Here is a 25,241-nt window from a genome sequence, read left to right as displayed (position 1 = left end):
AGTTCTCCTGTACATAAACACCACATCATTGTGCTCCTTCCCTGTACTTCATGTGCCTTTCCTGCCCAGCCCCAGCAAAGCTTTACAAGCATGAATTAATCAGAGTTTCCCAACAGCCCAGGCCATAGGTCAGGTCACAGTGCCCGGCTGCAGCACAGCCAGGTGGGGCAAAACTGGGTGAAAGACAAGGAGGGAAAGGGCAAAGACAAGAAAAGAGCCCTGGAGATCTTTGCAGCTTCACCCCACTCCCAGCCAGGGCATCCTGCAAGGATATATTAATAACTCGTGCTCATTCCCACGTCCTTTGTTATTAAAAAATACATCAGAATCACTCTGTTCCCAGCAAACAATAATCCACAGGCTGTAATTTTAGCAAAACTTCTTTTTTTTTAGGCATTTTTATCCACCTTTGCAGAGAGATGAACATTTCATCCCACTCTAACCACTTTTATGACCACTTTTCAAGTGCTCTCCAGGGGTGACCACGGTGCTTAGCTCCTGTCCCACTGCAGCACCAGCAGCTACTGCCATGGCCCAGTAAGTGACAAAAAAATCTCTGGCATCACTTCTGAGCCCTCCTCTCTCTGTGGGATTTTGGGCCAACTTCCACCTCCAAGATCCCACCCCTCTCTGCAGTTCTGTATCATCAGTGGCAGGTAGACAGTGCTTTTCCTTAGGATGAAATTCCACCTGCTTCAGTTCTCTCCCAAACACATTTTAAGTATTCTTAATCCCCAAAAGATCTCAGACATTTTTTTTATCTGTGTCTTTCAGCATCCTTCAAGGGTGTTATTGTAGCCAGTGATGGTTTGTTTTGAGTTGAAAGGGTCCTGTGAGCAACACAGGATAATGGGATGTGCTCCCTGGAAAAACTGGTGCTGCCTAAAAAGATTGCTGCCCACACAGGGATTTATCTCTGGGACTTGATCAGTAAAAAATCCATGATGAAAAAAATACTCTCTTTGGGACTAAACCCACAAGGTTCCAGACTGCTCAGGAGGGATCACAACCCAAGGGAAGAGAAGTCAGTTGTGGTTGTGCTGTGTGAGTCAAACAGGCTTTGTCTTACCCAGCCTTCTTCCACCCTGAGGCAGCTCATGACAACAGTTTCCAGCAACACCAGCGTGTCCTGGCAGCCTCCCTGTCTCTTGCTTGCAGATAAAGATTACAATGGCATCTGGGTGGGGGCCTGGCTGAGGAAACCCTTCCCACAGCATCCCTGGGGATGTCCTCTGCAGCCCTGGACAAGGAAACCCTTCCCACAGCATCCCTGGGGATGTCTCTGCAGCCCTGGACAAGGAAACCCTTCCCACAGCATCCCTGGGGATGTCTCTGCAGCCCTGGACAAGGAAACCCTTCCCACAGCATCCCTGGGGATGTCTCTGCAGCCCTGCAGGGATTCCTGCAGTGCCCAGGTGCTGCTGCTGCTGCTGGGATGGGCACAGAGCTCTCCTGGCTCTGGGGAGGGCAGAGCCTGTCTGGGGGCAGCTGGGTGACCACAGGGACAGCTGGGGACTCCAGGGACAGGTGGGGGACCACAGGGCTCTGCCACCACACTGGCTGGCACAGGAGCACCAAGGGAACTGTGCCTTGTTGCTGCCATTTATAGCTGGGAAAAACCAGAGATGCTGTGCTGGAATTTGAAATGTTGGAATTTGAAATGTTGGAATTTGAAATGCTGGAATTTGAATTCTTAGAGCTTTGGGTCTCCAAGTCAAAGCTTAGAATTAAGCACAGGATTTGATCTGAGATCTTGGAAAAGGTTTTTAAACTTAGGTAATAGAAGTGAGAATGTGGATTTATAGTTTAAAGTAGAAACACGTTAAGAAGATGAAAGTTTAGAGTTTTAGAGTTTAAGATCTAGAAAAAATAAAAGTAGTTATAAAGGTAAACAAGAAGTTTTGAATGTAGTACTGTAAGTTTGTGTACTATAACATCATTGGTTAAGAAAGCTTATATTGTAATATGAGTCCATAAGATGAAATACTTAAGGATTGGGTTAAAAACATAAATATCTTTGTTGATTGTGTTTTATTAGTCAATAAATCCCTAAAAAGTTTTGGAATTAGAGGCCTTGTGACCTTTTGAATTATTTGGTGAAGATATAAGGCGAACTCACTCTTTTTACTTATGTAGAAGATAAAAAAATAAATCATATAAATTAAAGTAATTTAGAAGACCTGTTTTTAGTTTATTTAAAATTTCTTCATAATTCCTCACAATGCTGAAAGAGTGCAAGGTCATGCCCAGACATGGAGTTCTTGCTCCTGCTTCATGCTGAGCCCTTTTCCCAACCCCACCAGTCCTTAAGAGTGGGAGCAGCCCCAAGGAAATCATCAGGATTATTCCTGATTACAGCAGAGCCACACAGAAGTGCTTTGCTGGCCTGGAGCCAGGAGGATCCATGCTGTGGAAGCTGGGGAGGAAATGCTGAGCCCCATTCCAGTGTCCCCAGGGATGCCGAGCCCCATTCCAGTGTCCCCAGGGATGCTGAGCCCCATTCCAGTGTCCCCAGGGATGCCGAGCCCCATTCCAGTGTCCCCAGGGATGCTGAGCCCCATTCCAGCGTCCCCAGGGATGCTGAGCCCCATTCCAGCATCCCCAGGGATGATGAGCCCCCATTCCAGTGTCCCCAGGGATGCTGAGCCCCATTCCAGTGTCCCCAGGGATGCTGAGCCCCATTCCAGCGTCCCCAGGGATGCTGAGCCCCATTCCAGCGTCCACAGGGATGCTGAGCCCCACTCCATCATCCCCCAGGGATGCCGAGCCCCACTCCAGCGTCTCCAGGGACGCTGAGCCCCCATTCCAGCGTCCCCAGGGATGCTGAGCCCCATTCCATCATCCCCAGGGACGCTGAGCCCCATTCCAGCATCCCAAGAGATGCCGAGCCCCATACCAGTGTCCCCAGGGATGCTGAGCCCCATTCCAGCGTCCCCAGGGATGCTGAGCCCCATTCCATCATCCCCCAGGGATGCTGAGCCCCCGAGCCCCAGCGTGGCCCTGGGTGCCCAGCACATAAAGCAGTGCCTTTCTCAGCCTTCTCTGTCCCAGTGCCCTGCAAAAGTTTGGGAAGTGCCTGGCTGGAGGAGCCACAGGACCTCGTGGTGCCTCCCCAAAAATCCAAAATCCTGTGCTGGGCAGGTGAGTGGCACCCCACACAGAAACTCTCCATGCTCTGCTTGTCACACATGCTCACAGTGCACTGTAGTCACATTTTTCCCTCCCTGACCCTCAACATCTCAATTTTCTGTCTGCCTTTGAAATCTTGGCTAATTAGGAGGCTACATGTTCCCTGTGAGACTGGCCTTTTATGCAGAATTTGTAATTAGAGTGACTGTGCAGTGCTCTATTAATTGCAAGAATTGTGATTTTTAGATTAATGAGTTAATTGCTAATATCTGCATACGACATTCCCTCAAGATGTATTACATTACAGTAAATAAACCTTGTGCCTGGAATGGCAGGCATTAAAGGAAACTGCCATGATTAGTTTGAATACTTTAGATAGCTAAAATAATATTTACTCAAAACACAATGTGTGTAAAACTGGATTTTAAAGCTTTTTTTTTTTCTTTCCCAGCCTCCCTCACCAGATAACATTTATATTTGATATCTGGCAGCCAGGAGCTGCCAGGATTCTGCTCTTCCCACAGAGATCCTCCAGCCCTGCCCAGCTCCACCTGGGCTCTCCCTCCTGCCCTCCCTCTCCAAATTACACTTTGAAACTCCTTTGGAATTGATCCCAAATGCTGCACCTTGTCCTTGCTGCCTCCTGAAGGATGCTCCAGGATCAGTTGCTGCCATCCCTGTGCACATCCCCAGGACGCTGGAGCCAGGGAAAAGCTGAAGCTGCAGAGGTTGCAACAGGATGGGGCGGGGGGGGGAATTATCCATATTTAAACTCCCAAGCTGCTCCTGCTTAACTGTTGTAGCAAAATCCCATTGGAAATGTAACAGCCAGAGCTAGCCAAGACCTTGGTAACAGCTGAGTGATTTTCATCAGACAAGTAGCTGTTTGCTGAAAAGTGTAATTTTGGGACAGCTGAAACTATTTGCAAATTCATCACGATTTCAGGAAATAGCCTCCTGTAGAATAAAAGCCCCAAATGAAAAAGTTTCCCAGTTTCCCAGTTTGATATTTTCTAGATTAAGTGCCTCTTTTTGTTTTGCAAATGAAATTTGATTTAGATATTTATCTAAATTAGATAAAAACCTGCAGAGGATGAATGCCAACGTTGGTTTGCACGACACAATCCCTTTGGGGGTGGCTCTGAGTAGTTCTTTCCTTTTTGTACTTTCTGTTTATTTGTTTAAACAAAACCTTGGCCCTACCCAAAACCATTTCCCAGGATTTTAGTTTAGGCTGAGCTGTTCACAGGAGTTATTCCCATACTTGCTGCTGCACAGCAATAAAGGCAGGATGAGTTAATTCCAGTAATGAGCAACTGCTTAGCTCAGGATCCATACCCAACAGACTTCTCAGAGGCACAGAGGAAAGTTTATTCTGGAAATCACACTGCATTTGTGCTTTATAAAATCCTGTTTGCTCACACTGCTGAGAGCCTCAGGGGCATTGCTGCTGCTGCTGCTGCTCCCCAGCTTCTCAACAAGAACCCCTCCAGACTCAGCCCCTTTAGGCACCTGACTGTTCCATGAGATTACTCATTCCATGAACTAAAATTTCCTTAGAAAACGGCATTAATGGCAATTGGAAAATCCTCTTCACTTGTCAAAGTATTTCAGATTTTTTGAGCCTGGCTAGTGCAGGCTTCTGCTTGCTTTCCCAAGGAGAGCAGCTGTCCCCACTGCTGCCTGTTTGTGGAAATGGTCACACCAAAATGTGTGTTTGGAGAGAGCACTGCATGGAATTCTGGTCTGGGAGATCTGCCTGCAGCTCAGATTCCCACCCAAGCACTGCTGCACCTCCCAGGGCTCTTCCTCGTGGTGCTGGATGCACTCATCAAAAACCTTGGAAATACAAAGGGATTGAGCAGAGCTCATACAGGGAAGCAGGAGGAAAAGAAAGGTGTGTTCCAGACAAGGAAAAACCCCAAACTAGAACAGTCTACACACAGAGCTGGTACCTGCAATACATTGCATTATATATATATATATAAAGTATATAATATATTATATATATCATAAAAATAGCTAATATTTTCTATTAATAGAATAGAATAGAATTAATATAAATTGTGGTACCTTCAATATATTGCATTATATCTATTATATTGCAATTATATTTATATATATATAATGCAATATATGTATTATATTATATATTATATATGCAATATATGTATGCAATATATATGCAATATATGCAATATATATGCAATACATATATATGCAATATATGTATTATATTATATATTATATACATATTATATATTATATAGGAATATAATATATTTATACTATTTATTTATATGAATATATTATTTATATATTAATATGAATAGATATAAATGTTAATATGTTAATATCTATTACCTATATTAATATATTTTATATATTATGTATTATATATAATGTATAATATATATAATGCAATATATGTATTATATTACATTATATTATATATTATATATCATATTATATTACATCGTATTATATTATATTATATTATATTATATTATATTATATTATATTATATTAGCTGTCACCATGGAATACATAGTGCTTCTCAGAACAGGATCAGAAACTTCTCATCCTGGAATCTCTCCCAGACCATGGGAGAAGATGTTATGTACTTAAAGGCAGCAGAAAGTTGGTTGCATCGTGGGCATTTCAAAAAGATGCTGGAACAAACAGGAGCATCCATCCTGTCTCTGTGTTTTGGAGATTTTTTTTTTTTGTGACCACAGATCCTGGAAATTGAGGTTTCCTGAGGATTTAATGGCAAAGATTGAAGGCATCTTAGAAATCTTTTCAAACTTTAATCATTGTCTGATTTCTCTGGCTGCCGTGTTCTAAAGTTTATTCAGGAAATAGGAATGTAAGACACCAGATCTTCTGTGCCTTTTATCTTTCTCTTTAAAGAATCCAATTCCTACAGCTTGTTTACTGCCAAGTAAGAAGTGAGAATGCTTACTTAGAAACCAAGGACTGGTCTTCACCATGAAAGTCTGTTGCTTTGATAATGCTGCTGTTAAAGCAGCAAAAATCCTCCTGGGGACACAATTCAGTTGCTAAAAGAAATGCAGACACCAGTGCAGCTTCTTCCAGTTTGGAAAGGAAAACAGGCAAGATGGTACAGGACATGTTTACACCAGTGTAATATCAAAATAGGACTTCCAATGTATAAATGCTTCCGTTTAAAAACCCAAAAACCCTCTCTGTAGCAGTCACTGTGGTGACAGTTGCTGTTTCCAGGTGGATTGTCCTTTGCTTCAACACTCACAACAGCTCAGGCTGCTCTGTGATTCTGTGGCTCTGAATTAAGCTGGTGATGAGCAGCTTTTGGCAGGGCTGCCTGAGATTTGGCTACAGGGCTTTGTTTCCCCATGAGAAACCCTTCAGTCCAAGTGCAGAACTGGAAGGCTGAGTGCAGGTAGCTTTGCTGCCCATGCAGAATCACTCCCAAACACCCAAGTGACCTCTGGGACAATGTTCCTTTTCTAAATTCCCAGCCAGATCCAGTGCCAGTCCCACCTGGTGATGGTGCCTGTGCTGGGTGGCCCTGGCTTGTTTGGATGGCAGTACAAGGCCATCCAAACAAGGATGTACAAGGCCAGTTTGGAGGGTACAAGGCTCACCCAGCTCAGCCCCCTTTGTACTTGTGTACCAACCCTGCCTTATCTGCATTTCCCTCGCTCGCTCCCTCGCTCACACCACGCTCGCTACATCTCTGGTGACCACAGAGATTTAAGACACAATTGTACTATCAATGAAATGCAACTTATGCCTTCCAGGCACTCAAATCCTTGGGGAGCCTCGTGCAGGGCTGCACTGCTTCAGTTTTATGCCAGTAAGTTCCTAATTAGCATAGGAGGCTGCAGGCTCTGCTGAGGAGGATGCTGGCCGGGAAGCAGCTTCTCCTGCCCTGCCCAGGGACTCTGCACTTCATCTCTGCTCCCCAGGTACCTCTCTGACCCACCAGCCTGCAGGTGATGTGGGACTGGGATGATCTTCCCAAGGACAGCCAGCACAAGGAGGACAAGGTCAGAGCTGCTGGCTGGGCCAGCTTTGCTCAGCCTTGCCCCAGCCCTTGTCTCTGCCCCAGGGCAAAGTCTGAGAAACAGAAATATCCCTTCCAGCTCCCAACAGCATGAACCCAGAGACTGTGCCTGGGTAGCCCTGGGCAGTAACCCCTGATGGACCTGTAGACAAGATTATTTCACCCCCATGAGCTGATTTGGGTCCACAGCATTTTGGGTGCACTATTTAATTTTGTACCACGAGAAAAGACGCTCAGATATAAAAGGTGATATGTAATGGTGAATTGATATATTCCTGTGTTATAAGAATCCATCCTCGTTCCCTATTCCCTCTCCCACACCCTTGAGGGTTTCAGACATCTGTCATAGCCCCTTTGGCCAGCTCTTTTGCAGACAGATCTCAGATGATGCCCCAGGCGTGACTGTAATTCAAACAGTGAGTGACAGATAGAATAAGGCTCCGTGAATCAGGGCTGAGGAACACGAGCCCACGTTTCACTCACTCCAAACACCAGCAATGCCCCTGCAGGAGCATTCCCAGTGTCTGGAATGCCCAATCCACCCTTTCATTTTGAAACTAGACTCTTTTCTGTCGACATTAAAATGTTAAATCAACCCATAACTGATTTACAAAACAATAACAAGTATAGAATTAGAGGCTGGTGCTGTAGAGCTCCCCATTAAGATATTACAGGATGCTGGAAACAGAGGCCATTGAAAGAAGCTGGAGTTTATGGAAGGTAAAGGTTGAGGAAGTCCATGATAAGGGAGAGGGAGCAGGAAGTGTCTTTATCTGATAACTATTTGTTTAGAAACACCTGGCACATACATCAAATTAGGGCATCCAAGTGCCCTTCAAACTTTAAACCAGACAGATTGATTCAAGCACCTTTCATTAAACTTTCCTGGAAAGATTAAACATCAGCCCTGTGTTCTATCAGCAGAACAATTCTGCTCATGCAGTGATGACATTAAGATGTTTTATGGAAGGGGTGTACAAATGTGCATGCACTCTGCGAGGCTTTTCTCCAGCCTTGTAATTCCTCGCTTAAGAATATAAGCGGAAGAAAATGGGAATAAAAATACCCCAACAGTTCTGCATAATGATTTCATACACATGCAGGGGTAACAAAAAAAAAACAAACCCACAACAGGATTATGAAAAGAGAATTTTATTGTATGTTGGCATCCTTTTGCTCATGTTTGCAAAGGGAAATGGATTTGAGAATTTCCCACCGATTTGAATTCAGTGGCTGTAGCAGGGCAGAAGTAATATGTATTGCCTCGTTCTAATCATCAATTCAATTCAAGAGTTCTCAGCATGGAACTCTTTCTCTTTCTCAATGGGAATAAATTTTCCAAGAAGGGATATCACCAACATATTATATAAAACATCACCCAGCCCCTAAATTTGTGCGACTTTGTGGGAATCAGTCAAAATCCATATTTAATTTGATGTGAGGAAAGCACGATGCCGAGCCCAGATTACAACACCACTGCTACTACTACAATCAATGTAGTGCTGAACTAAATTGTTTTATATATTGTATTAGGGATCCCAGGTGTTTTGCTGGTCTTACAGCCCACTTGTTGCTGCAGTTGTAGCTAGGAAAGGATTAATAAATTCTGATATGATGTGTGGGTACCCCATTCCCTGCCAACCCACGCTTGTTGGGTCCCTAATTGTTAGCAGGAACTTTTAAGTACAGCTACTGATAAATTAAAATAAATAGAATTAAGGAACAGCTGGATTTGCTTTGCAGGCACCCCTCAGCAGCCACATTTTCAGGACTGTTTTTGTCCTAGCAGGGATTATCAGCACAGCCACCCCCAGTTAGTCCATAAGCTTGGGTGCCTCAGAGATGTGTGCAGCCTTCCTTTTCAGTAACAGCATACTGCCTGGAACATCTGCCCAGAAGCTGGGCGAAATCTAGAAACAACCTGTAGGAAAGAGGGCAGAGGAGAGCTCTGGTCTGTGCCTGCACATAGCAGAACAATCGTCCTCTTGGGCTGGTAATTCTTCCACTTGTCCCAAAACTGCTGCTCCCAAGCTCTGGGAAGCCAAAACACGCTTGTCTCCCCACCACAACAACATCCCTGCATCTAAAGGAGAAACACGAACTCCATGGGAGCCTTTTCTCCCCCAGATCCTGCAGAATGCAGCGTCATGCTTCTGTCACCTCCCCTGCACGGGGCATGGGCACAGTAATACATTAACACGAGGTCACAGCCTGACAAATGCTCCTCAGTGCTGCCTCAAACCCAGCCCTGCTCCTTCCTCCCACCGCAGCCTCTCCTGGCGTGTCCCACGAGGCTGAAAGCAGAACCAGCCTGGGCAACACATCCAGCTGAAAATAAGCTTTTTTTTTTTTTCCTCACTCCCCCCCTCTTTCCCAGGATTAGTGTTCAGCTGGATCCATTCCCTGATCCACTTCACCTTGCAGCTGCACAAATGCTGGTGCTGGCAGCAGGAGGAGCAGGGAGGGTGGGAGCGCGTGGCCGGGGCCCAGAGGAGCCAACTGCTCCTGGAGGCACTTGCAGCAGCAGCTGAGCACAAACTGCTATTTTGTTTTTAATTTTTTTTTTTTTAGTGGGCTTGGTTTTCTTTCAAAATTAGGGGGAGCTGAGAGAGTTTCTGCCCAGGCTGCAAATAACCCACACTTTTCCAAGCAGGAGCTCAAAGTCCGGGTCCCCGCCGCAGGACATCACCAGGGATGTGCAAGTCCTGCTCCCAGAGGCAGAGGGCAGGAAGGGCAGGACTGAGGAAGACTTGGGGTTTCAGGACCCTTATGGAGCACACTGACCACCCACAGCAGTGTGGGATCACAAATGGGGAACCCAGCACTTCAAGCACCAAGGCAAGAGTACAAATGAGGGTCATCTCCCATAAGGAATCCACTTGAGGTACTCCCATGGAATACTGAGAACTGTTATTCCTGGCAACTTCCCCATTGAAATCTGCCTTGGTGGTTTCTTTTTTATGATGACAAGCAAGATTCACTTTTCTGCTTTAAAAGCAGAAAGCAAAAAAAAGATAAATGCATCTACCCTCTTTTCCTGGGCTCCCACCCAGAGCTTGTGGCATGAATGAGTTCTTTTCACTTGTGTTAAGTTACTGTTATGGTATGAAACTCCAAGTCTGGGTTGAAAACCTTTTAAACGTGTAAAAAATAGTGTTACAGTAATTAAATTCTAAAAATTGATCCTAAAATGGAGAGGGAAGCTGCTGATCTAAGATAATACACTGCCTTTAAGAGCAATTTTTTTCTACTGGCACAATCCCTCACACTGGATGACATCCTTGCAGTAAATAATATAAAAAGTGATGTGAACCATCCTCCTAATGAACTTGCTTTCACAAGACTGATACCAAATGCTGGAATTTTGGCTGCCCACTAGAAGTAATTGTTCTTGATGGTGCTTATTCACTCATGTCAGTCTGGTGCGAGATCAAAACTATGCGAAAAACAACGCTGCTTCTGAATTCTCAGGCCCAGAACAGTTTACCAAATATGTTTTGGAACTAATCCATCTCTTGGTTTGCATCAATCACAGGAGTGAAATGAAGGATATGCTTCTTTCAATGCATTTTCAAGTTAAAATAGGGTGCTGATATTAAAAGTGGAGTATGTGGGAAAATAAATCAGCCCATTTCTCCATTTCTCAAAATTTACACCCACAAAAGCCTTTAAGGAAAATGCCTTACTGTACTCATATTCCTGCTTATTGGAGTTGTATTACAGCCAGATGAACCCAACTCTTGACTTACATTTCTAGAAAACAAGTGTTTCCTGCCACCCACCTTTAAAAAAACCATGAGCACCTTCTCAATCATTGCAATGATTATCCATTATAACCTAGCCAGCATATCTGCTCCAAACCAGTTCCCTTTTAAAAACTGGTAAAAAATAAATGGGGTATTGACATTGGTGCTGGATACTTGGCGCTCCTCACGTCCAAATCTCATTTCCAACGACCAAATGCAGCTCAGAAGGATCCCGGCAGGATTTGTGTCTGCCTGTTCCTGCCTAGCACCAAGGAACTAAGTTGCACAAACACTTGGAGCAGTAAAATAACTGGTCTATTCTAGTCAACAGATACTCTAAATCTGCAGGGAGAGAGATGAAATTTATGCACTGAGAGTCATCCAGCTGAAGTCACCGCGACTCCTCGCGCTGCATAAAAGCGACGCAGGAGTGTCGTCTTTGCAGGATCAAGGCCTGCATTTGCATCTGCAAATCAACCCTTTTATGAAAAGCAGGCTGTAAATTTTATTTATTAGTATTATTATTTTAGTTCCTTGAGCCGTAGCAGTGCAGCAGGAGGTGCTGCTCCCAGGCTGAAGTGTGGAGGCAAAGTGTGATTGTGCTCCTGCTCGTGTGATGGGTGCTCAGCTGCTCAGAGCCAGCACATGGGTCCAGGATATTGCCCAGGAGACAATATCCCAACATCACCACTCCCCTGAATCCCCTGCTCAGGGAAAACAAGTCATCCACAAGAGAAGCTTGTCACCCTTTACTAAAAAAAAAAAAAAGTCAAATTCATCAAATAGAACCAGTACAGACAGAGGAGCTGCAAACTTTTTGTTATGTTTTAGGGGCAACACTGGGTGAGCATCATTGTTCCAGCAAGGGAGGTGAGCCCTGGCTCACCTGGCAGGGAAAAGGGGCAAATCCTGCACCCAAACACCCAGTTCTCATACGGGAGGGAATTGTAGGAAGTGCATTTTTAAGGGTTTGTTTGATTTCATGAAAAATTATGCTGGAAGAGCTTGGTCGCTAATTGTTAGCAGGAACTTTTAAGTACAGCTACTGATAAATTAAAATAAATAGAATTGAGGAACAGCTTGGATTTGCTTTGCAGGCACCCCTCAGCAGCCACATTTTCAGGACTGTTTTTGTCCTAGCAGGGATTATCAGCACAGCCACCCCCAGTTAGTCCATAAGCTTGGGTGCCTCAGAGATGTGTGCAGCCTTCCTTTTCAGTAACAGCATACTGCCTGGAACATCTGCCCAGAAGCTGGGCAAAATCTAGAAACAACCTGCAGGAAAGAGGGCAGAGGAGAGGTCTGGTCTGTGCCTGCACACAGCAGAACAATCGTCCTCTTGGGCTGGTAATTCTTCCACTTCTCCCAAAACTGCTGCTCCCAAGCTCTGGGAAGCCAAAACACCCCACTCCGAGCGCACTCTAAATTTTATATAAACCAGTGAGGCACTGGAGGAGCTGAAACTCCTTCAAGGTTGGACAGCAGCTGAATGGAAGTTTTAAAAGCTGCAATTTGAAGTTAAACCCCTGTCGTTCCAGGCCTCCCACTGAACCCACTGTGTATCTTCTTTCCGAGCATCTCATTACAAAGGCTATTTCACACTTGATGAATGTTCGATCGCAATCCAAATAGTTTGAAGAAAAATCCACATGCCTGAGGATTGCCCCCTGCTAAACTCGAAGATGTGTAGCTTAAGAGCTTTCTCCTTTACAACCTGTAACCTAATTGCTCTGGTAATGAAATAATTATTTGTGTCTTTGGCCTCAACTTATGTCACTGCCTTTGTTTACATCATGAACCCAAGGTTATTTATTGGAAGCAATTGCTGCGTTCCTGCCTGGCACCCCCCTACATTGTGTGTGGAATGTTTAACACAGCAATCTGGGTAAAGCAAAGAGAGAGCAGAGTCCTGGTGTAAAGAAATCCCCACTGCAATGCCAGGAGCAAGGCCTGGGTCAGTGCAAATCCCTCCATCCACTGCAGCCCACGTCCCACGTGCAAAGGAGCTGCCCACAATATTTTGACAGCAGTGCTGCCAATGAAGGAAATCCAACAAGTCCCAGTATACGGAAATTGCGATTTCCATGTTGAGGTTTCCTCCAGGCAAGCAGAGTTTTCCCTTTGGAGGGACTTTTGCCAAAGGGAAAAGTGCAGAATTAGATGCATCTTCCAGCTGAAAGCTGCTGAATTTTGCTAAAATCTGCGTGGAGGTGCCTGGCTGTACCCACACCGTGCAGAGCCTGGGTGTCATGGGGTGGCCACAGCTGTGGCCATCTCTGCAGGGACACCACGGGCAATCCTGGTGAGCCGAGGCCACGGGAGGCTCCAGCTTCTGCGGGACAGCAGCAGCAGCCCCCGGCAGCAGGTGCTGGGAGGACAAATGATGGACGTGGTGTAAACATCCACTGAGGACGTACAACGTGCTCCTAAGAATCACGATCTTTAGGCCCTTCACCGTGTAATTCCACCCACAAAAACCGAAGCTCGCTTATTTATTGTGATGGACAATTGAGCTGGTTCAAGGGCTTTGAGTAGAAAAGGAATGTACTGTTTCCCAGGCTGATTGCGAAGCACGGGATATATATATAATGCAGGAGGCTCGATGATTATACAACAAAAAGATGGGATCACCACCTGCCCACATTCTTGTGATAAGCCGATGAAGAACGTCTGTCAAAACACTAATTCCCAAATCTAGGGGGGTAATACGGCATACAAATACAAACAGATGCGCGCCGAGCGCGCTCTCGTTATCTCGCACCCAGCCGAACGCCCGGCCGCGATCACACCGCGCTCGCAGCGAGCCGGGGTCCGCGCAGCCCCTCGGCCTCGGGGATGCCAACAACGGCGCGGGCCGCGCATCCCCGCTGGCCCCAATCCCCGCTGGCCTCTATCCGCCGGCCGCGCTGCGGGGCCGGGATGCCGGGATGGGGCCGGGATGGGGCCGGGATGGAGCCGGGATGGGGCCGGGATGCGAGCGCGGCGCGGGGGCCGGGCCGGGCGTCCCCCGGGGCCGCTGGCGGTGCCCGCGCTGCTGCGGGGCCGGGCCGGGCGCGCTGAGCGCGGGTGGCCGAACAAAGGCGGCGGCGGCGGCCGCTCCTGCCCGCCCGCCCTCCCCGCCCCTCCGCCGGCCGCCGCCGAGCGCAACAGGCGCCGCGCCCCGCGAAGCCCCCTGCCCGCCCCCGGAGCCCCGCCGAGCCCCGGCCCTGCCCTGCCCCGCACGGTCCCGGTGCCGGTCCCCACCCCCGGCGCCTCCCGCCGCCCCCCCCGCCCCTTCCTCGCTGCGTCTGTTTGTACTTTAGCTGATCCACTAATCCCCCGAGAGAGCCTATTTGTAGTGAAGAGTATCTATAGGGGGCGAGGCTGGTCCATGTGGGTTTGTGTCATTGGTTTGCAAGGAGAGACCCCGCCTATTGCCAAAAAAAAAAAAAAAAAAAAAAAAAAAAAAAGAGAGAGAGAGAGAAAAAGAAGAAGGAAAAAAAAAAAAAAAAAAAAAAAGCGAGGCAGTGAGAGCCTCTACCTCTCCTCGCTCTCCGCTCACCCAGCGTGGCGAGGGGGAGCGGCCGCTCCGCCCAACGCCGCCCGGGCACTTTCTGGCTTAAAAAAAAAAAAAAAGAAAAAAACAAAAAAAAAACCCCAAACAAAAAAGAAAAAAAAAAAGCAGGAAAAAAAAAAGAGGAAGCAGGAAAGGGGGGGGGGGGAAGAGCGGCCCTCCCCCCCAAGTTGCAATTAGCATCCTCTCCGCTGCTGCTGCGGGGCTCCGGTGCCCCCGTCCGCTCCCGGCGCGGCGGCGGGCGGAGCAGGAGAGCGGGGAAAGGGGGGGTGGGGGGGAAGGATTAAGTTGGTTTTTTTTTTTTTTTTTTTTTTTTTTTTTTTGTGCGGTGTGCGAGCGGGTGGCGTTTTTAAGGTGGATCGCCGGCAAGCAGAGCCCGGCGGTGGATGCGGGAAGGGATGCGGCGGTGAAGAGCGGCGCGGGGCTGGCGGCGGCCGGGAGCAGGTAAGGGAGCGGCGGCGGCGGCTGCGCTTCCCGGCGAGAAGGACAAGGGAAAAGCGAGGACATCTTTGCTTTAGCCAACCTCACCGGCGAGGGGGACAGAGGAGGCAAAAAAAAAAAAACAAACCCGAGGAGGGGAGGGTAGGTGGAAATGTGATGGTGGTGGGAGGCGGCCGCGCAAGTTGCGCGGGTGGGCGCGGAGCGGCGGGGTGAAGTGGGAAATCTTTTGTTGTGCCGGGCCCCGCATTGTTTACTTAGTGCCGAGAGCCGCCGACAACATCTGCCGGGGGATTAACGGGGCGGCGGCGGCAGGAAAGTTTGGGCAAGGGGGGAACCCCGCGGTGCGGCGCGGCCGATGCTCCGGGGGACGCGGAGCAGCCGCCGCCTTGCGCTGCCTTTAGAATTTATTTTTTTTTGGCGGGGGGGGGGAATAGTGTATTTAGTTATTGCCTTTTTTTTTTTTAATCTTAATTTTAGGTAGATTACGGGAGGAAAAAAATTGGTTTAGCATTTTAATTTTTTTTTAATTTTAATTTTTTAAAAATATTTTTATTGCTGCTGAATAACCGCGCTCGCCCCTCAGTCACTTAGCAACTCTGCACGCTTCTAACCCGCGGAGGTGCGCGGTGTCCGCGGGGCCGCGCCTCGCTCCTTCCCTCCCACCTTTTACCCCTCCGCCAGAAATCAGAATCATTTCCCCACTATTTATTTATCACCTATATTTTTCCCCCTCCATCTGGACGTTTTAAGCCTTTCCCTGGTATCCCTAGAATGGAAAATCAGAGGGGGTGCGTGGATTTAAGTGCTGAGATTGTTCTTTTCGCACCCCTCCGTTGCACCATAAAAAAAAAAAATAAATAACATTTCTCCCCCCCCCCCCCCCCAAACTTGCAGGACTTGCTGAGGGGGAAAGAATAGGCTTTTGTCCTGCCGAGGGACGTGCCCCCAAGGTAAATCCTGGCTGGAGCTTAGCGCCTGGTACTTCTCCGGGTCCCAGGGCTCTGGCTGTGCTGGGGAGGAGGAAAGTAGGAGATGGAGATCTCAAAGTAGTAGAAGTAATTTCTTCTTTCAGCTGCACTTCTCCGCTGCCTTTGAATTGCCTGCAATGAATGTACGTAGCTCTAATTGAAGTACTTTAATCATTCACACTTGATTAAGTACACCGTGACCGGAGGAGAGGAATACACACGGCTCCCGAGAACGGGAGGGGTGGGATGACATTTTAATCCTGTGTTTTAAAAAACATTAGCGGAGCAGGAGGAAAGAGCGATCGGCGCTGACGGCTCGGTGTAACGGTCCCTTGTTCCCATACAGATGGTGGCTTTCCTTCGGGATGGAATCCCGCTTTTTGCCGATATTTGGGGACGGGGGGAGGAAGAAGAGGCGCGTACTTTTAGGTTTGTTTAAGCAGAGTGAGGGAAATAATGATAGACGAGATGCCTGGTGACAAAATGCTTTTGTTCCTGTTTCCATCAGTGCATAAGGGCGCCGACCTGCTTTAGCATTCTTTAAAGGTCTCTCTTTTACCAAGGAAAATTGAAGACGGTCTCATTATAGGAGAGTGTGTTTGGAATACTATGAGGTATTTATGAATTCCAAGGTGATTGTTGGATCTCAGACATTTCAATTACGCATCCTCTAGTAAAAAAAAAAAAAAAATTGTAGCGATGTGTTCTGTAATCTGTTACTTCCATAAAGCTGATTTGTGCTCCAGCTCCGGAGCTGGCTGAGGGAATGGGTCCGTCCACGGGGCTCAAATCTTAAACAGGGATTTCTGTTCTTTGCCTGGCAAAACTTTCTGCTGCAGGGGCAGCCCCAAGTTCCCATAAAAGCGATTGTTTGGGAAACGTCAGCTATCGTCAGTATTTTTTCTGGAAATTCTGGCGTTGTGATTGCAGGGTGGTATTTTTAGAAAGGAGCTTTTTATTTTTGGAGACGTTTTGTGAAACCCACCTGTTAGCCATTAGGGGGGACAGAGGTTGGCTTTCATCCTCAGCAAACCTGGGGGCTCAGGGCTGTTCCTCACTTGATCCAAGCTGTCTCCAGTCATGGGCAATCAAAATATCTTTCCTTTTCAAAGTTACAACCAAGTGTTTCTGAAGCTGAACAGAAAATAAGGTAGTTCAGTCAGAGTGGTGGCACTCTCCCGTGTTTAGGAGCACGGATTGCAGGAGCTTTGGCTTTTCCTTTCTCTCCTAGAATTTCAGACTGAGATGCTTCCCTGGTCCAGGGTTTTATTGTCAATTTTGTGGTGTACAAATCACAGATGATGTTTTCTTGCTGTCAGCTTTCCCTCTTTTTTAAGGCGGTTTTCCAGCCCATGTGGATCTGGGGGTTTTTGTCAGAGCCCCTTTGCTGACAGCTCCCTCTCATCCCCCCACTCCTCCAAGGGCAAACTTGTGCCCTTTTTCCTCTCCTGCTTTTCCTGGATGGAAAACACTCACAGGAATCTCCCCACAGCAAGAACTGTAGCACAAACTGTCATCCTTAACTCTGGCATTTCAGTACACAGATTTGTCACTGGGTCTGGTGATAATATTCCTTGTATCAGAAAAAACATCAGCCTCAAAGTATGAGGTCCCAGGCATGAGCTGGAAGTAACACATTGAAGCCTTTGGCCAGAAAAGTTGATTTATCCATCAGGCTGGCTGCAGTTCAAATAAAACTTCTTCAGTTCGGCTGACTCTGGCAAGAATGAAATATACTAATAAAAAAACCCCTTAATCTGGGTTTGCCCAACCATTTGGAAAAGGTAGGTTAATTTTCCCTGGGTGTTTACTAGCTGTGGAAATTGAAAGAGGCTTCATGTTTAAAGCAGAAGAAATGGAAAAGCTGCTGGGAACACAGCGCTGGCAATTGATGAGTGTTTTGTTAAGATCTGGTGGATGGTGCTGTCTCATAAACCTGATGGGTGTCACATTTACTCCTCACATAGATCTAGTGAGGGTTCCTGTCTTTGCTTTGTATTTTGGTTGTAGTAAGTTAAAGAAGTAAAGAGTGGAGCTTCTGGTGAGCAATTCAATTTGAGCTGATGACTTACACCTGCCCTAGAAATTGGGTTTTTTTTCAGATCCCTCTGTCCAGCTGTAAGGATATTTAGATTATGAACTCTGAAAGGAAAAATGGTCAGGTCTCACAGCTGAATTAAAGACCAGGTGGAGGGGCTGCAAGATGATTTTTGGGGTCCCCTCTTGCAGGGAGCGCTGAAACTTTGGAGGGGAGGTTTTGGCAAGTCACTGCTGGTTTTGCTCTGGTTACTGGGATAACAGAATTGTTTTAGGCAGGAATTGGTGTTTTCTCCATTGCTGTTTGTGGTGCTGGAAGATGTAACTTCAAATGCAGTTTGTCACACCCAGTATGAGGATGTAATTCTAGAATGCAGTTTGTCGTGGTCAGATATGCCTGGGCCACCTCCCATTCCTTATGCCACATTCCCATAGTTGGAGTTTTTTCCCTCCTTCTCCTTTGCCAAAGGAAACAAGATAAGATTTAGGTGAAAGGATGAAAAATGTCACAACCATCCTCTGCAGCAACAAGGTCTTGGAAACCAAATCTCCTCATTGTACCACCCACGTGTTTTCTGCTTCTGCTCTGCCCCGTCGTGGTGAGGAGTCTGGGATTTTGGCATTTTACCAGGGAGTCACCACATAACATTCTGTGTGAAGTCAGCAGGAGTTTTGGTGGCAGAGCACAGAAGAATCAGTGTCACTTGTTCAGTTCTACAATGGTGCTTTATAAGTGTGCTTTCCCCTTTCTTGCACCAGAGATTTTTTTAAGAACCAGCAATAAACATCTGGAGCTTTTTAGTTTTTGTTTCTCCTCTCTGAGGTGATAATGCAGGTGGAACATTGGAGTTTGCTTTTTGTTGGACTTGATCTGGGTGAGGGGGGAACATGGTGATGCTGTGTGGGAAGGTCATGGGGGCCCTCCTGCCAAAGCTTGGGTTTTTTTTTTTTCCTCTGTAATGTTTTTATAGAATCACAGAACGGTTTGATTTGGAAGGGACCTTACAACTCATCCAATTCCAACCCCCTGCCATGGACAGAGACACTTTCCATTACGCCAGGTAGCTCAAAGCTCCACCCAGCTTTGCCTTAAACTCTCCCTGGGATGTGCTGTGATTTATTGGAGCCTGATTATATGATTTGGAACTTCCATGGGATTATCAGAAAGAACTGCAGCTGTAGTTGAGGGGAAAAACACGTGGTGGAAGCAGAGTTTTGCACCTGCATGATGTGAAAGTCAGTGTGGGTGGGATGGGGTTTGCTTTGCCTGGTCTGAGGTCTGTAATTCAGATGTAGGAGGAGCGTGGTGAGGAGCAAGGGCAGTGTTTTGGGGGAAAACATCAAAGCTGTGCTGCTGCAGAGGATGCCCCAGAGGGCTGTGTGTGTGTGTCACTGCCTCTGTTCCCACTGATGCTGTGATTCTGGGTGTTTCACCTGTTTTATCCAGCGGGGAGACGAGTGTAGCTCCTGGGGTGTTGCTGTCAGACCCCTGCAGCAGCTCTGGCAGGGCTCAGCGTGGTTGGAACCAGCTTTGATGGAGCCACCAACCCTTCCCTGAGGTCATCAGTGCTGCTGCCTGGGGGGGTTGCCAATTCTGGGAGTTTTTATGGGATTTTTTGCCCATCCTGAAATCCCAGCCAGGAGCAGAGCATGCTCTGGGGGATCCTAGATGCTCATCCCTCCTCTGTGGCTTTTCCCAGGGGAGGGCAGTCCCTAGAATCCCTTTTGGGGTCCCCAGCTGGCAGGAGCTGTGTGTCCATGCATGCCAGGGTTATTTTGGATAATTCAGCCTTGTTTTTCACATACATGGTCTTCCAGGGTGGATCAGGGTAGGCATCTTGATAGGCATCCATAAAGTCCCATCTGTTCTGAGACTTTATGTAAAGATTCAAATAAAACCTGAGTTACTTGAATGCATCAGTTGTAGATTTTAATTATTAATGATTTGCTCCTCTAGCTGTATCTGGCAGTGATTTCATGTCTCCTTTAAGCCAATAAAAAACTGTGATCCTGCTGAAAGTAACTGCCCTGGGCTCCTTTTCATCCCTGCTGATGGAATTAGGTTTTATATAGTTTAAATAAACCTGCCTGGTTGTTGAATTTTGGGCTCTGCTTCACCCAGCAGCTGGAGCAGTGTGGGATTAGGAAGGATCTTTGCCACCACAGTGGCCTCACCAAGGTTGACCAAATCCCACCATTTTTTGGGCCCAGGTGTGGAGTTCAGGTTCCTTGGCTGGGAGTTTTGTGAGGAGGTGCTGCAGGGACCTGGTGGAGCTGATTTCCACAGGAGTTGTGCTGCAGTTGCTCCTGTGTACATTCACTTGTGCAGTGTTGACAGACACTCAGCCACTGTTTCTGTGCAACAACACACACCAATTATTACAGAAATAGACCCCTGAAGCAGGCTCAGAGGGAAAACGTGGGGATTACAGACACAATATTTACAAGGAGCCAAGTCTTTAATGAGACCGGGAATAATGCAGATGGATTCTCTGTTGCTAAATATAACAGATATGTAATGGATGCTGTCTATCTTCTTTTTCTTTTTTTTTGTGATCCATTCACACTGAAGAAAGAGGAGCTTGTGTGCTGAAGAGGTTGGCACAAAATTGTGGGATATTCCAAAATTAGCCTGGCTTTTGGTTTTTACTGTAATGACTATAAATGTGTGGCTCTGCAAGGTGTGAGTGACCCTTGCTGGGAGCATGGATGAGCCCCTCTGAGATGCTGATGGCCTTTGGGATAGTAACAGGTGCACAAGGAGTGCAGGATTGGCCCCAAAAGAGGCAGAGGGAAGAGATGGAAATCTGTAAACCCTGTGGTTTCCATGCAGCTGGCACAGTGCTGGAGCTGGTACCATCATTGTTGGGGTAGGAAATCAGCAAAACCAGCAATGAGTCCCTGTGCAGGCATGGGTGTCACACCCTGGGGTGTGGGAAATGTCCTTTGTTGGTGTTAGTGGACAGAAAACCCTGCAAATAAATTCCCTTTTAAAAGATAGGTGAGGCCAAATATAAGAGGTGCTGGTGGTACCTGTAGAGTTGTCAGACAGTGTCAGGTTTTTTGTCATTTTGATGTTGAAAACCAGGTTTTCCGTGAGAGGGGATGTTGGAAGGAGCCAGTAAATTAAGCAAAGCAATTAAGCTAAATAGTAGATGTTACATTTAAAAGTTGAGAGCCTTAAGCTTTGCTGTGATTAGTTGTGGATGAAATTGATTTCAACTCAATATGTGGAAAAAACCCTTTTTTTTCATTAGTTTTCATGTTCTCATGCTTCTCAGAAGTTTCACGATCCTGTAGCACAAGCTCATGTAGATTTTTCACTTGCCATTTGTTTGAACTCTTCCCTTTTTTATACAAAAAAAATGGTACAGTTAAACATCAAACCTGGAATTGGGGTGTCCCAAAGCTTAAAACTGGAATACCTGTGCCAACTTTAGCTTCACCCTGTGCTGGGGTGAGCTCTCATTCTGGTCTAGCCACAGGCAGTGAGGTTGTGGCCGCTGGTTTTTGTTGTGGTTGTTTCTGAAAAAACTCTGTTGAATGATGTGGCAGGAGGGAGAATCTGGTCAGGTGTCTCTGCTTGTCTGTTCCACCTTTACCCATTCCCATCCCAGCTGGGGCTCTGGGGATTTTAAGGTGCTGGCTGCCAAATTGGGGTGCTCCAGCTGAGTCCACGTCTGCACATCCAGGTGCCTGACAGGGGAATCAGTAGCAAAAAACAGAAATCAGAGCTTGAGGGAAAGGGATGCAGAGAGAAACTGTGGCTGGTACTGATGAGAGCAACAAACAGTTCTGTAAGATATTAGAAATAAAACTGGGTAGAAAAATCATAAATTCTACACTTTTTGATGGGGAAAAGTAATGATATGTTTAGTCCCTGTGAATGTTGTGGTAGAAATGAACATTGAGCAGTCACTGCTGTAGTCAGACCTTTGTGCTCCAGCCCTGGTGCCTCTCACTGAAGAGGTTTACAGAGCTAACTGAGCCAGTAATGTGTATTTTTTACTGAGTCTTGAACTACTGAAGAGTTCTTGTGAACTGTGGCAATGCTCACCTTGTGTTACTGTAGAAAAGCAGGAAATGGGCCAGGCTGGACACTCCAGACCTGTCAGCTCCACATGAGTCCTGGGCAAGCATCCTGAGGATTTATTTGAGGATGGAGGCAGGGTGGTGATGCACTCAGCTCCCTTTGTCATGGGTTTAGGGGCAGCACATCCTTGAGAACCAACTTTCCTTTTTTCACTTTAAGAGCTTGTGAATGGGATTGATAAAAGTAACTGAGGAGGGTTTGTTTCCTTAAAATTCAGCAAGAAATGCAGCTTGGTACAGCAGCACTCTTTGGACTGGGGATGTGCAGGACAACTGGCTGAGCTCTCAAAATCCGGTGGTAAAACCAGGAATAATTCCCAAACAACTCTTTCCAGAAGCCTCCCTGAACACTCATTTTTGTCCTCACACTGCTTAATGTTTGAGCAAGCTGTGATAAGGCAGAGAGTCACCGCAGCTGGAGCTTGAAATGTCACCGGGGCTGGCAGAGTGGTAAATAACAAACAGGAGTGACTGCTGCTGGTGACAGCAATTTGTATTGCTTGGCTACAGGCAGGTAATATTTCTCAGATGGCCAACTGTAAATTCCTCTATCTCAGAGCAAACAAGCCGGGCTGTAGCTCCAGGATGCTGTCTGCAGAAATCATGTCCTGGTGGGGCAGCGCGGAGGCACGAGCCAGCAGCACTGAGATGATATCATGGCCAAAGGTCCTGTGTGCTCCTTGTCTGAGCTGGCAGGTGGCTGCCAGGCTGGGGAGGGACGTGACAGCCACCCTGTCCCTGCTGCCTGTCCAGGAGGGGCTGTGGGAATGCCAAAGGAGCCAGGAAGGGGTGCAGGGGAAGGGGCCAGGACCTCTGTCTGCCTGGCTTATCCAGGAGAATGTTGGAAGGTAAATTAATTAAGGGGATTAGTGTTGTCACAGGGAAAATAAATTGAGTAATAAAGAGTTCTTGGGTCTGGCAGGCAGAGTTTTAACAAGACCTGAAAGCTGGAAGGTGAAGCCAGAAGAAGAATAGAGCTGAGATCTGTGGTTTCAGCTCTGATGATGGTGGAAGAGGCTGCTGAAGGTGCTGGTGATTCCTCCACCTCTGGAAATGCCAAGTTCAGGCATGTGTGCTCATTGGAGTGAGGGAGGCTCAAGCAGGGATTGATTTAGGTAAGTCAGTGTGCAGCATGTCAGGCTGGACAATCACAGGGGTCTCTTCTGACCTCAGAATCCATGAAAGCCCATCTTTAAATGAGAGCATCTAGGGATTCACAGATCCCAAGCATCAGCATGACAGATTTTCTTCCAGAGGGTGACTTGCAGAGAGGAGACCTCTGTCTGGAGAGGGAGATTGCAGGGTGGGACCTTGAGCACTCAGGAAAGATCGTGGGTTATTTCCCACCATTTCCTTAAAAAATGCCTTGGATCTGTCACAGGGATGAGTTACCTCTGGGCCAGCACCAGGAACTTGACACGGGGTGTGAAGTTCATAGGGACAGTATTGGTCCATTTTGTGGCTAATGCCTGGCTCAGGTGAGAGTTAATTTAGGTGCAGGATTCCTTTTTCTGATAGTCATTTGCTGTATCTAATTGTGCAGAATTTAGTCAAGCTCCCAGCCAGCTCTTGGTGACCATGGTACTACATCAGAAATAACTCTGTCCCTGGTGAGAAACCTATGAGCAGAAGAGTGAAAACTGATCAAAACAGATCAAATTCAGATTTAAGCATGAATTGTACATTGCTGGGGTAGTGGTAGGAATGAAAGCAATGTGTTTGTGTGCATGTTTGTTTTTATTTTGAAGTGGGAATATCCAGCTGGATGTTTGCAGGTTTACTCTTCTTTTTAGGTGAGTTTGCAGGTGGGTCTGTCCATCTCATCCATCATTCATGGATAGGGTCTGTGGGATTGCTGGGCTCTGGTCTGTGTGGTACTTGAGTGTGCAGGAGCTGTTGTGGCAGGAACATTGTGTCATATCCCTTCAATATGTGTGTATATCTATATATATCTATATCCACCTGTATACTTGTATATCTATGCACAGAGGTCTATCATGTCTATCTCAGCTTAAAAATATATATACAGAGGGATATATCTGCTGGGTTTACACTGGGTTTTTTAGGTCTAGAAGTCAAATATGTTAAAAAACAGCGGCAAAGAAAACAAGGAGTGGAAAAATGTCAAATGACAATGTTGATTGGTTTATTTGGCTTCTTGAGGTGTCCCTGTGCTTGTGATCTCTGGGAGAGGAGCTGGAGCAAAGCAGGAATTTGTTGGTGCAATTAAAAGCAGGACAGTGAGATGGGCTCATGTGGTAACACAGCCTGGGCTAATGCTGTGAATTAGGACATTTAGATGTTTGCCTTTGTATGATTTAGCTTAAACAAACAAACATTAATCTCATTACTCAAGCAAATGAAATAAACCTTTAAGGCACTTAAACCATGCCGATGGTAGGTGTCTGTCAGAGCAGTGAGACCCATTTCTGCACAGGGCATCTCCTCCTGAGAGTAACTTACTCCTGGGTCTAAGTGCTCACAGCATGGGCTGCTGGAAGGGTCCCACAGCTGCTCCTGAGCTGGACCCACAGGGATGGATCATCAGTCCAGCTCCAGCCCTGCAGACACCCCAACAATCCAAACTCAGCCCTGGGGCAGTGCTTGTTCCCTGGGGAGCCTGTTCAGTGCCCACCACCCTCTGGGGAATGAACCCTCTCCTGATACCAACCCAAACCTCTCCCAACACATCCTCCTGCACTTTGGGAGTGGCAGATCCTCCTGCACTTTGGGAGTGGCAGATCCTCCTGCACTTTGGGAATGGCAAATCCTCCTGCACTTTGGGAATGGCAAATCCTCCAGTTTGGGAATGGCAAATCCTCCTGCAGTTTGGGAATGGCACCGGCCTGGCTGGCAGAGCCAGGGGCACAGAAGGTGAGAGGCTCTGCTGCCAAGCACCAGGCACTGATGGCATGAGTCAGGCACTGTGATTCTTCATCCTTTCATTGTAAGAGATGGGATTGCAAAGGTCCTTGTGGGGATGTAATGAAGCCCCCTGATGCTGTCACACACAGCCATGTTTTCCTGTGTGCCACGTCCTTCCATCGCTCTCAGGCTCTAATGGATGTGACAAACCTCAGCCTGGAGACGCTGGGGATTTTCTTTTCAAGTGTCCTGTGGACTGCACTTTCTTTAGAGGAGAATGTAAGAATTTTATTAGCTTGGACGTGCCATGCTAGGCCAGGAATTTTCTGTTGTCTTTCAATTGGATTTGTTTGGGCTTT

At 46.9% G+C, this 25,241-nt stretch overlaps 1 protein-coding gene across 2 annotated transcripts in view; it reads left to right on the top strand.

The window, feature by feature from the left end:
• The first annotated feature begins 14,745 nt into the window (after positions 1 to 14,745).
• Positions 14,746 to 25,241, top strand: part of CTBP2 (C-terminal binding protein 2) — a 132,804-nt gene continuing 122,308 nt past the window's right edge. The window contains exon 1 of one of the 2 annotated variants that reach the window (XM_071446409.1): positions 14,746 to 14,923. The gene's annotated coding sequence lies outside the window, so the exon portion shown is untranslated. The other variant, XM_071446410.1, reaches the window with a different exon arrangement.

Source organism: Agelaius tricolor, unplaced genomic scaffold, assembly GCF_023055355.1.
Source record: "Agelaius tricolor isolate 1412-34295 unplaced genomic scaffold, bAgeTri1.0.p SCAF_22, whole genome shotgun sequence".
NCBI classification, from domain to species: Eukaryota; Metazoa; Chordata; class Aves; order Passeriformes; family Icteridae; genus Agelaius; species Agelaius tricolor.
Note: the sequence above shows the minus strand (reverse complement) of the source record. Positions and strands in the feature narration are given on the sequence as shown.